The sequence below is a fragment of the Lactuca virosa genome, chromosome 9 (genome assembly GCF_052849685.1).
Source record: "Lactuca virosa cultivar CGN04683 chromosome 9, Lactuca_virosa_CGN04683_v6, whole genome shotgun sequence".
Classification (NCBI taxonomy): Eukaryota; Viridiplantae; Streptophyta; class Magnoliopsida; order Asterales; family Asteraceae; genus Lactuca; species Lactuca virosa.
Genome location: NC_136434.1, coordinates 146,048,662 through 146,061,953, shown reverse-complemented (window position 1 = coordinate 146,061,953; position 13,292 = coordinate 146,048,662).

The window sequence follows — 13,292 nt, the reverse complement described above, 5'->3', positions numbered from 1 at the left end:
GTAAGAACGTTCACATGGGAAAGGTTCCTTTTGAATTTATAATTAAAATAATCACTCCACAAATTCGGTATATAACAATGTAGCTTGTAACAAATATCATATCCACATATACACATAGATATAAATGTGGAAATATATAAGTATATGGATAGAAAAAATCACACATATGATCCACTAGTAAAATGTTATTTTATGGTGGAAACATAAACAATATTACAACATATATTTGTATTCTTGTTTTCAGTACATTGGATAATTCACATGAATTCAACAACTTATAGCAGTGGAGATTATCAACCAATAATCACTCAATTTTGATGATATTTTCAACATCCTCTCTTGAGCTTGGGATTTCAAAGAGCTTGAGCTTGAGGGTTGAAGGTTAGGGATTTCAAAGAGCTTGAGCTTGAGGGTTGAAGGTTAGGGGTTTCAAAACGGGGCAAAATCACAAAACATGAGAAACCATATATGAAAATTCAACACATGTTAATATCATTCGCGTTTGATACGTTTGGTTTTCTGACACCAAATGCGGTGAAGTTTCTTAATAGAGTACAATGGATCAGACATAGCAATGTTATGTCTCCTAGATCTATATATAATATTAAAAAAAATTGATTTTATCATATAAAAAACTTAACGACGCAACTTGTTGTCCGTTTGCCTTCGCACTCATTGTATTGTGATCACTAATTAATATATTCGTTTTGAATTATATCCAAAAAGTTTGATTTTAAAAGTTGACACAAAATAAAGTTGTTATTTTACAAATATCGTAGCCTTCCTTTTCACAAAGAGTTTATGAAATAGATTGTGCATCACGTTGTGTTTCAATTTAGAGTCCATGAATCTCCAATATATACGTAAAGACTCAAAATCACAAATTTCATCATATCTTTTTCAACTTTTGAACAAAATTTGTTTTTCAGACTTTTTGGCAAATTTCAAAACTCGATATTGCATACCCTTTTTGTATAAAAAGTTGATTTGACATTTTATTTTTTTGTATTTTCAATAGTAAATTTTTAATAAAAGTCATTAATTATTTTTGAAAGAATTTTATATATGTCCTAATTAAACAACAAAATATTATGTCTTATACTTTTTAAAATCTAAATATCATATATATCCTAAATAAACATACATAATATTATATTTGTCCTAATTTTTGTTTAAACATTTTATAATCATTTTAAATCATTATTTTTATTAATTGTTTATTATACACCTCTTATAAAGATATGTTTAAAATATCATATATACCCTTAAATGCATCAAAATGTTATATTTACCCACAATAACATTTTATTACTTTAATTGTCAAAATATCATATTTATTCAAATTATCATTTTATGATTTAATATAAACGTGTCTTTATCCATTAAGACATTATTTTATATATTGGTTATTAAAATGATTTATATGTATATATTTGTTATTATAAAGATAAATAATAAAGATGAAAACCGAATTTTTATACTAATAAGACAAAGAAAACAAAAATACATAAAAAAATTGTTTTTAAGTGGAAAAACTAAAACTAATTAAGATACATTCCTTGGGTCAATTTGACTTTGTTATTGATGCCTAGGCTTTGTAGTGCATATATTTTCTTCTACTGCTCGATTTTAATTCCTCTTGTCTATATTGGTTTTTGATAGAGGACAAATATCTAATTGAAATTTTACTCCTCAAGTGAAAACATGACAAAATCAATATGATATATTAATGACATCATCAAGCAACAATCTTCTTTTCCTTAACTACTTCTATTTATATTTATACATTTATATCCCAAACACCATTATACAAATAACCTTTTGGTCGGACTATGGTTATTATTTAGCAATGGCAATTTGAGCATTAGCCAACAACTAAAAATATGAAAAGTAAAAAAATTATTCATTATACCCTTTGTATAGCAAAATGTACCACACGTGCTTATGAGGAGTTTTCACCCGGGGAAGCTAATGCAACTAAAAGTTTGAAACATAAAGCTAGTAGGTATGAGTCATCGTTTTCGCACCAATTTTTTGTCACATCAGTTGTCATGAAATTCTCCATACCATTCTATTTTTGCTATAAAATATTTACCTGTAACATCCCGTTTAATAAATAAATAAATAGATAAAATTAATATGAATAGTAGCCCTAAAATCCATAATTTTTAGAGGGGTGTTGGTTTTCGGGAGCCAAATGTTATAATTTGGATTATTCGGGGGCTAAAGAGTAAATTATGGACCTAAGTTGAAAAGGTTTTGTAGATGAGGGGCCATTTGGTAATATAAGGACTTCAGTTGAAAATAATTTGTAGAGGGAGGGGCTGCATGGTAATTATTGGGACTTAAGTTGAAGAGTTTTTGGATGGTTGGGGTTAAAAGGTAAATTATAGACTTAGTTTGAAATAAAAAGGGAAAGGAGGGACTATTTTCGTCATTATGGAAATGAGTTTAAGGGGATCGGGTATATAAACCCGTCACCCTCCCGGTAACCCTAACCCTAATGCAAAACATCAGTCGCCACCTTCACCTTCCACCTCCGGCGCCGCCGCCATGCCGTTTCCGATCAGCGACAGCGACAAGGACCACTGGACTTCCGCCTTTCCGTTCGACTGCCACCATTCTCTATTTCCTTCTGACGTTGATTCCGCTGCTACCGCTTTTTCGGAGCTTTCTCAACCACATCTTTACCAATTGAAGCCGGAGTAGACCATTGCAGATGGAGTCGATAACCACCAGCATTCGTTGGCGTCATTGCTGCCGGCGAAGACGTTCCTTGCCACTGTTTCATAGCCACCGAACCGCCGAAGCCACCACCGCGAACCTGTGTTGCCCGTTTCCATTGAAGACAAAGTCGTCGTCGGTTCGTGTGTATTCTGCTCGCGTATGTTGACGTGTTGTTGGGCAGAGGGTCAAGAGAAACCGTCGCCACCACCGTGAGGTGATGGTTGTCATCGCAAACCGCCGCTGCGGCCACCTTCCCGTGTCGCTGCTGTAACACCGAAAATTTTCAAACCAAAATTTTCATTTTCAAACACAATAAACACATGCCACATTTCCCAAAAATCTCAAGTATCAACATTAACACGTATTATTTTTCAAAAGTTGTTTATCACAAAATCCAGGATCCTCCAAAAACATATCTCTAATGCGAGTGTGTGTACAATCAAGCCGGGGCCTTCCCGCGATCATCGGAAGTACCTGAAACACATAACACATAACACGGTAAGCACGAGGCTTAGTGAGTTCCCCAAAATACCACACACAGCTCATTAGCCACTCTAGGCCATAACTCAATAAGACCATCCGATCAATGTGTCTCAGTGGGACCCTCCGTTCCCAACTCAGTAAACTCATAATAACAATATTCAGCATAAATCACAATGACATAATGCAGAATATTAAAATACACACGTAAGCACAATAAACATCTCAATCACACAAATGTATCACTCATGGTAAGTATAGTGAGAAGACTCACCTTGCAAGAAATCGGAAAATCTCGAACTCAAATCACCGGTCTAGCCTCCGCCTAACATATACGAAAATTATCCCTAATTAATCACGGCTCTCAAGAGGCTACACTAAACTCACAGAAGGGCAAAAGACCATTTTACCCCTCAATGGCCATAATTGTCCACAAATTGACCAAACCCTAAAAGTCAATGACAGGAAGTACGCTGGGTGTACTCAGCTGCCATGCATTCATCGGGGATACGTGACCCCTACGCTGTGCGTACTGGAATTACGCCCAGCGTACGCTCCAGTTTCACTCTGCTCACTCATTTGGTCTTAACCAGTTAAGACCTTGGCTCATATTACAGATCTGGACTCCCTAATATCTCTTACCCCATAAAGTCAGTGACTTTAAGTCTTTGCATGGCTGATATGGTCACAAACACACAAAATACTCACTCTTTTATCTCAAGAAGCTCATAACTCATGCATGGCTTGATTCCAACGACCAATATTGGATTTTTATGACATTACACCGCTAATACACTCAAAGGGGGTTGGTCATAATCTCTGGAGCTCAAGATCTCATAAAGTCTCCACCTTTTGGGACAAAACCCTAAAATACTCTACTGTGATGCACATAACAAAAGAGTGGGAAAGTTTGAAGCTTTATACCTCTATATGAAGCTCCCAACTCAGATATGCTCAGATCCAAGAGCCTGGACTCCCACTCCTTCTTCTCCAAAGCTTTCTCTTCTCTTCAAGACCACACAAGAACTCTCAAAGGCTCTCAAATGCACTCTCAAGCTCCAAAAAAACGAAGGTTATGGCACACTAAGGTTTGTTGTCTGAGATTGGTGGCCAGAAATGAGGCCATCATATCCTTTATATAGGGGACTCACCCTAAATTAGGTTTTTCACTCTGGGCCTAGTACGCCCAGCGTACTAGGTGGCTTCCGCGTCAAATGCACGCATATGAGTACGCTGAGCGTACACTCTCGTACGCCCCGCATACTCATTCACCGCCTTTTCTCAATAAAGGGCTAAAATGGACAAGTGCTCAAAAGATCAAGGGTTACAAGGTATACTTGGACTTGAGATGTTACAACTGTTGTCACCATGCGCCGGCAGGTGGGTGGATGAGATCATTTTGCAAACAGAAAGCAAGAGTTTGGGTGTTGTTGACCGAAATTCCCGGAAAAGCCACCGCCACCACCATGAGGTGGTGGCTGCCGCCTTGTACCACCGTCGGCCACCACAAGGGTAGTTGTGTGTGTGTGTTTATCTTAGTGTGTGTGTGTTTTTTTATTTAGGATTTTGTGTTGTATGTTTGTTATCGGTGACGAAATAATCAAAGAAAACTCATAACCACCACCGTGAGGTGGTGGCTGCCGCCACTTGCCGCCACCAGCCGTCGTGTTGGGTGGCGATGTGTTTTTTCTTGTGTTTAGATTGCTTTTAGGATGCTTGGACATAATTGGACTAGGACCATAACCACCACCGTGAGGTGGTCGCCGCCGCCGTGAGCCGTCGTTGACCACCACTACCCGAGGTGGTAGTGGGTGGTGCCCGACTTATTTAACCCTAGTTGATCTAATGAAACCCTAATTGATCTAAAGACTTAGCTTTTGGTCCTAATTGGGTTGGAAACCCTAATTAGGGTTTAGAAAACCCTAATTTTGGATATATGGGTTTTGGATGGTCGGGACCCGCATTTTTTATGCACGGATTGAGATTATGTATTAAGCCGACCACACCATATGATTTATCTAGTAAAGTGATAGACTTAATGGATTAAGTCCTTAATGGGTTAAGTAAGGAACACATAACCCTAATCATCATTTCATGTGAGAAACCCTAATCTTGCTTGGGCCTTAAGTTAGGCCTTTCTACTGGGCTTTGGTGATTGGGCTATTGATGAGCCATCCAATAACAATCATATGGACTAAGAATATATGGATGGGCTTTAGTGTAAGGCCCATGTGAGGGTTTGGGCCAATTTGGAAAATTGGGCCATAGATGGGCCATAACTGGGCCTTAAGGATTATGAGAGGTTGCACCATTGGAATGCCAAATGGTTGAACTGGACTAAATGGTTGGGCCTTAGGGTAAGACCATGTAGAGGTTTGGGCCCAATTTGGAAAATTGGGCCATATGTTGGGCTTTGATTCATAGTTTGACTTTTGGGCCTTTGGATTGGGCCTTGAGCTTGAATCAAGCTAAGAAGGGGGTAAAGTAGTCTTTTACCCCAAGCATGGACTTATGGTTATGTGTTGGAACCCAATTATTAATTGGGTATTGTTTTGATGTTGACAGTTCGAGAATCTGTCATCCAGCAGTCAGGGTTTTGTCTGCGGGACTTCAGCAGTGCGAGGTTAGTTACCTTCCAGTAGAAGTGGGTCGAAGGCACCAATATCGGCCCACTAGTAGTTGATTATAGTTAAGATAATTGTTTGTGTGATAATTGTCTGGTATGCCACTATCTGTTATGAGTTATGTGTTAGTATGCTATGATATTATGTGATAGTAGTAGGAGGTAGGGGTGTGCAATAAACCGCATAAACCGCCCGCACCGCACCAAACTGCACCGCATAACGCGATTTAAAACACTCGCGGTGCGGTTTGTGGTTTGTATTTTTGTTAAACCGCATTATGCGGTGCGGTTTGCGGTTTACGATTACAAAATTGCGGTTTATACCGCACCGCATTGATAAAATCAATTAATGATTATATATATATATATATATATATATATATATATATATATATATATATATATATATATATATATATATTCGAAAATATTTTGACATGTCCTCAATTAGTGACATTATCTTAAGTTTTTAAAATGTAATCTTAATTAATCCAAAATTTAACGCAGTTACTATATTTTATTGTCTCAAATTCATTTTCAACTAAGATTCAGTGACCATTATTTTATGGTCACTATGTTTTTTTAACTTATGTATATTCATAAGTAGTTAATGACCACAATTATTTGACCACCAAATTTCTTAATGACCACTTAGTGAGCCGTTAGTGATGACACTGATAGTATTATCATTAAATTTAAAGTAAATAATTAGTTAAACCGCAAAACCGCATAAACCGCCCGCACCAAACCGCACCGCATAATGCGGTTTTTAACGATCGCGGTGTGGTTTGCGGTTTCTAAATAACTCAAACCGCATATGCGGTGCAGTTTGCGGTTTTGGCTCTAAACCACACCAAACCGCACCGCGCACACCCCTAGTAAAAGGGGTGGATAGACCCCAATATCGTTTGTAAGGACCGACATGGTAGGTTGGGCACCCAGATATGTCTGACAGTATGTTATGATATGATATTATGTGATAGTGGTAGGAGGGGTGGATAGACCCCATTATCGGTTGTAAGGACCGACAGGGTAGGTTGGGCACCCATATATGTCTAACAGTATGTTGTGATATGTTATTATGTGGTAGTGGTATGGGTGAAATAGTCCCCATAACCGGTTGAAATAAATCGGAGGGTAGGTCGGGCACCCAGATATGCCTGGCAGGGTAGGTCGAGCACCCAGATATGCTTTACAGGGGTAGGTCGGGCACCTCGGTATGCCTGACAAGGGTAGATTGAGCACCCAGATATGATCAGCAGGGTAGGTCGGGCACCCAGATATGCCTGGCAGTATGTTTATTGTTTGGTATGTGGTATGATGGGGGAACTCACTAAGCTTCGTGCTTACGGTTTTCAGTTTTGGTTTCAGGTACTTCATTTTCAAAGGAAAGGAGCCGACGATTGCAGCGCATCACACTATGTTTTCCGCACATGAGATCTTTGGGATTACACTCTGATATTGTTTTATGATAACATGTTTTGATTATTGACACTTTGGTTTTGACATGGGATGTTTTTATGGATGTTTTTATACCGTTGGTTTTAGGAATTATTAAACTAAAAATGAATTTTTTGGTCTTAAATTTTGGGATGTTACACTACCACACCACTTTAATTTTCTCTTCAAATGTATATAAAAGAATTTATGAAACTAAATGAAGAAATATGGTCACGTGGCCTCCCGGATTGAGTTTTGGTTCTCCGCCAGACGTTACCTCTCATTATCATCTCCATAGCAAGAAACAGGGTGTTAAGGGGGTGGTGTTCCCCTGCGTAGCCATGTCGTTGAGGACTGCCACCTTAGTCTCCCCACACCATTTATGTCAAATACCTAGTAGCCTAATAAAATGGAATCACATATATAATCGTATATAGTCTCCCTACACCATTTATGTCACATACCTAGTAGCCTAATAAAATGGAATCGCATATATAATTGTATACATACTTCACGCAACAAGTATACATAATCACACACACATACTTCACACAACAAATACATGAGACATATCTGTTGGATTGGGTGTCTAACCCCATAACTATAATTGGTATATACTTGAATTGATAGTAGCGCAATCCTTTTGGATTGCCCTCAAACCTAGCAATTGAATAGGATGTCTTTTAGAGAGAGAGATTGATTTATTAATTTACTATATGGTTGATAAATTAATTGGAAATCAAAATAAATAATTTGTTAATATATTATGAGAATAATATATTAATTGGAAATTGTATTATTTAATTAATAATTAATCAAAAATTAATTAGAATTAATTTTGGGATTAATTAGATTAATTAAAAGTAGGAGGACTAAAGGTGACAATGTTTAATAGTTGAGCATTGAGGAATTCTAGAACCTCCCATAGGGGGACAAATTCTAGAATCCCTTCTATGGTTTCCTTGGGCTTTAAGGGTGCCTTGGATGCCTTAGGGTGGAAGAAAAGGGATTAGGGTTATCTTGGAGATACCTGCCTTGTCCAATACCTTCCTATCACCTATATAAACCCCCATTGGGGTTGAATTTCGTCCATGCCTTCATTCCTAAGAGGAATTCTGAAATTCCTCACCTTTCTCCTCTCTCTCTCTCTCTTCAAGCTCCTTAGTTGTTAGGGTTTGGGTCTGAACCATTAGAGGCATGACATTTGTGGCGCTTGCTTCCAAGAGATCAACAAGAAGGTTTCTATGTTATTCTCTACAATAATAATCAAGGTATGTTTCTCCTAACCCTAATTAGTATAATTTCGAAAATATGTTAGGTATCTTAGGGTTTCTTATTTGTTGTTCAAAGTTGGATGTTCAGTTAGAGAAAACATAAATCTATAACTAGGGTTGCATGCACACATAGGAATTTATATGTTTTGCATAGTTCTCATCAGTGGTATCAAAGCATAGGGTTTGTTTTATATTGAATTGTTACAATTGTTGAACTTGAACAAGGATAAGCAAAACAAAATCATCATTCTGTTCCGCCACAACGACGTGGTGGCATGCAAATTCGTTCGACCACGACGTGGTAATTATTTACCACGATGTGGTGGACGATCAGGTCCATAAAATCGAGTTTTTGCTTATCTCATGAATTGATTAGGATAATTACCTTAAATAATTTTTTAAATAAGTAAAACTTCATAATTATCTAAGTAATTGGATATCCTTATCTTGAATTCATGATTGGTTTACTTTTAAATTAAAATTAATTTCTTAATTTTTGAAATTTAAAAATAAAGCCTAGTATTTTGAAAAGTTTAAAATACATCCATATGGATCTTATTATTAATTTAATTAAGTGATTAATTAAAAGATAATCAATAAATCCATAAAATGGTTTAAAATTAATTAAATTAAAAGTTTAATTTATTAATGGATTAAACCCTTGGAATTTTAAAAAAGTTCTACATACACCTTATACTATGTATGTAATTGAAAGTTTAATATATATTATATGTATAAGAAAATTCAGTCGAACCGCTAGTACGCCTCATTCACGAAGCCATACTATAAGGGGAGTTTAAGGAAGCGGCCTGTAAAATGACCATCATTAGGTATCCATTCTTACCCACCACTCTCTTGTATGGTCGAGGGTCGTTAGCCGAACGGGTTTGATAGGACAATTAGTTATCATTAACAAGTATAATGCGATTAAAAAGTAACTAAACTATTTTAAAAAATCTCACTCTTAGTTACTTTAGGAAAAATGTGAATTTGTATGCTAATCCATGAAATTGCACATTACACTTTATAAGTCGTTAGTGGAGCGTGTGTGGTTAACCGGCACACTAATGAGGGACTAATAAAGAGTGGTAATAGGTGTCTCGAAAATTATCGTTGATTAAAGGAGCGCATGTGGTTAACCGGCACATAAAAACGAGATGATAAATGACATCAAGAGTACCAAGCTAATTTGCATGATTATTCACATCTCGTTTGTGATCCTCGACATCCCTGTCACAAAAGTGAGAGCATAATCAATATTAAACATGTCATTGATTAGATTCAATGAATCTCAAAAGATCTAGGAGTTTCATAAGATTGAAACTGATAAAAGCCTTACCTACCTAAAATAGATTCGAATTTGATTACGGCACCCATCTTCAAAGTTCAAATTGAAAATATGGATCCTAGCCTTAATTCAAATTTATGGGTTAATAATTAAGGATTAAATATCAACTAACTTGAATTATCTTTTCTCCTATTATGGATGTCAATTCAAGACAACAATGGTATTCCTTGTTCTTTGGGAAGTGGTTTTCCCCTTCTTTCTGAAGATGATCTTCCACATTCTGATCAAGGTGAAAGTATGTTCCCTTCTTTGAGCAATGGTGGAAATGGATATCATACTTCTCCAACTCTTCCTCCTCATCATCCAGTGACTCTCCCCACGTCATGATTCCCTCGAGTCGAAAGATACAAAATTACTCGTGCGTTATTGGCATGTAAACATCAAGATGGAAATTTTGTGTGTACGCATGTTCTGAAAATGAAATCGTACATTGACAAATTGGATAGGTTGGGTGTCGTTTTCCCAAGGGAGCAAGCCATTGATTTGGTTCTACATTTGCTTCCTAATTCATATAGTCAGTTCATTTATAACATTTATATGAGCAACCACGATGTGACCCTAACTGATCTAACACATATGTCGATTGTTGCTGAAGCAGAAATGATCAAGAGCACAAGTGAAGCAAAAGTATTTGAAGGATCTAATTCCAAAATTTCCATGGACATTGACAATAGTAATAATGGTGGTCTAGAAAAGATTTTTGTTCCCAATGGAAAGGGACCGGCCAAGGTCAAACCGTTTGATCGTATGGTAAATAGAAATGCTAGTTCTGAGATAGTTCCATGTGCTAACCCTAAAAGGTCCATATGTTTCTATTGCTAATTGAAGGGACATTGGTTGCAAAGCTGCCCAGACTATCTGAAACATCTTAGAGATGGGAAAGTCAAGTTGTGTGACTCTACTTCAGGTACATCCATTATCTTAACAAGTTCCTATTCATAGGCTATTAATGCATGATGTGATGATCACATTTTGATGGTATTGCAGGATCTAAGAGAAAGAATGAAGCTTAAGAAGAGTAAGCTGAATCTGATTGTGGGATATGAATTTCGGTCGCATGGTTCAATGATCCGATTTTTGAAGCTACTACTTTGGAGTTATAATAATTTAATATTTTGCTTAATAAATGTCTAGAAACATTGTTTTCATTTATGCATTGTAAGGACAAGTTCCAATTTTCGTTTGTTATCAGTAAAAGTGAAATTTTGGTTTATATTGTTGGTTTACGTTATATTTCCTTGCAATGACATTTATGAAAGTGTTGGTTACATTTCTATTATTAGCAATATTAATTATGAATTTGATTCTTATATCTCTTGTGGAAATTGTAGGGTTTTGCATACTACAACATCCTATGGTGCACATACAACCCTAAATACCTTGGATCTATGTTTTCACTAATTATACATGCAATGATGTTTCCAAGGTATTAAGCCTATAACTAACATGCAATTGACATATACCATACAAGATACTAGTTAGGGTAACATACCTTTTATGTAGCTTGAAGTCTTGATGTATTTGGCCTTAAGGGCTTAGCCCCAATAGTGTGGAAGCCTCAAATGAAGTCACAACACATCATGGACAAATGTGGCTCTTGAGAGAGAATCTCCATGCACCAAAAACACCTCCATGAACTCCAAGTACAAGTCTAGGCGTTTTTGGCTATGAATGGACATATTTATATGTAGGATTCCAAAGGTCATGGGTATAACCCAAATCCATACCCATGGGTGTTATAATCCATGGTTCATGTGGCCCAACTCTTTATGTATCCATACATAAACTTGGTCCAACATGGATCATAAGCCCAACACATATAAATATAACTAATTACCATAATTAGTCCCCATAGATTTAATTAGTCTCCTTTGATCACTAAATTAATTTTTGATCAATACTAATTAAAACATATGACTTCACATCAATATATTATAACTTATAATATATTAATAAATCATATATAACCTTCTCTCAAGAGTCCATCCTAACAAATCGCCTTGATGATATGCAACCCAAATGGACTATGCTACTCTCGGGTCGAGTACATACCAATAATAGTTATGGGCTTAAACATCTAATCCAACAGAAATGTCATAATTGACTAAGTGATAAAGAATTCTCATCACCCAAGTTTCAATTTGTGATAGAAACTTGGAGTCATGCAATTTGAATTGTGTGATGTATGAGAACCTTGGTCATTATAAGATTACGAATAATTCATTGATCACATGTTCATGTGAGTCAAAGTGAAGGACTAATGGATTTACTACATGTTGATATGGACTATTCAGACCCACCACAAAAGGACGATAAGTCTATTCGTCATAGTTAACTGATGTTTCAGTAGGTGTGGTTGTGTTTATATGATTAAACATAATTCTGATACTTTGAAAAGTTTTTCAAAGAGTGACAGAATGAATAAGAAGAATCTGTTAGGCATAAAGATAAAGGTTTCTCCAATCTAAAAGGAAATGAGAGTACTTTAGTATCATGTTTTATGATCATCTTGATGATTATGGAACTATATCACAATTGATCCTTGAATAACATCTTACTGTAATTGTTTGACTAAGAAGAGGAACCAGATATTGTTGAAATGGTTCAATCGAGAGATAGGTCATACTTCGTTTCTAATCAAGTTTTAGATCCATGCTCTAGTTACTTCGAATCGTATCTTGAAACTTATTTCATACTAAGTAGGTTTATAAAACCTCATGAAATGTGGAGTAATAATGTTTTCTTACTTTAGCACATTTGGAATTGGAAGTTGTGATGTTTTGGTTAAAACAAAGGATGAACCAAGGCCAATTCCATGAAGTGTTTCTTGTCGAGAATCACTCTAACTTTTGAATATTTGTTTTTACTCATCAAGGAATGTTCCTTGAGAGAGAAACTTATATGTCAAAACATCAGTGGGAGTCTTAATGATCTTGAAGAGTTTCAGGGGTCAATCAAGAATAAACCTATTAGTTATCACCAGCACGTGACCTGAGGCTGATAACCTATCGTGTTAAGTTGACACATTCTTGTTTATGTGCACCATCCAGTTGAGTTGACAACATTTATGAGTTCTATGGTTCTCATTTGACTGTAAAGGCAGAACACATTGATCAGTGAAAGTACATTGATCAATATGGGTGAACTGCTTAACAACATGGAAGCACTGGTCGCCCCTTGTGCTACCAGGGGGCAAGAAATTAAGAGTAAGCAAAGTTTAATCCATGAAAGGGAAGCTAAATTTGAGTTTGGTTTTATCCTTAACCTTGTCTTGTGATTGTAGGTTGGAAATGATAGATACACATTGATGGGAACTTATACACCACAAATAATCTAAGTGGCAAAAGGTTCCACTCTAATTTATGAGAATAATTATGAGGAAACACTTTCGCTAGTAGAT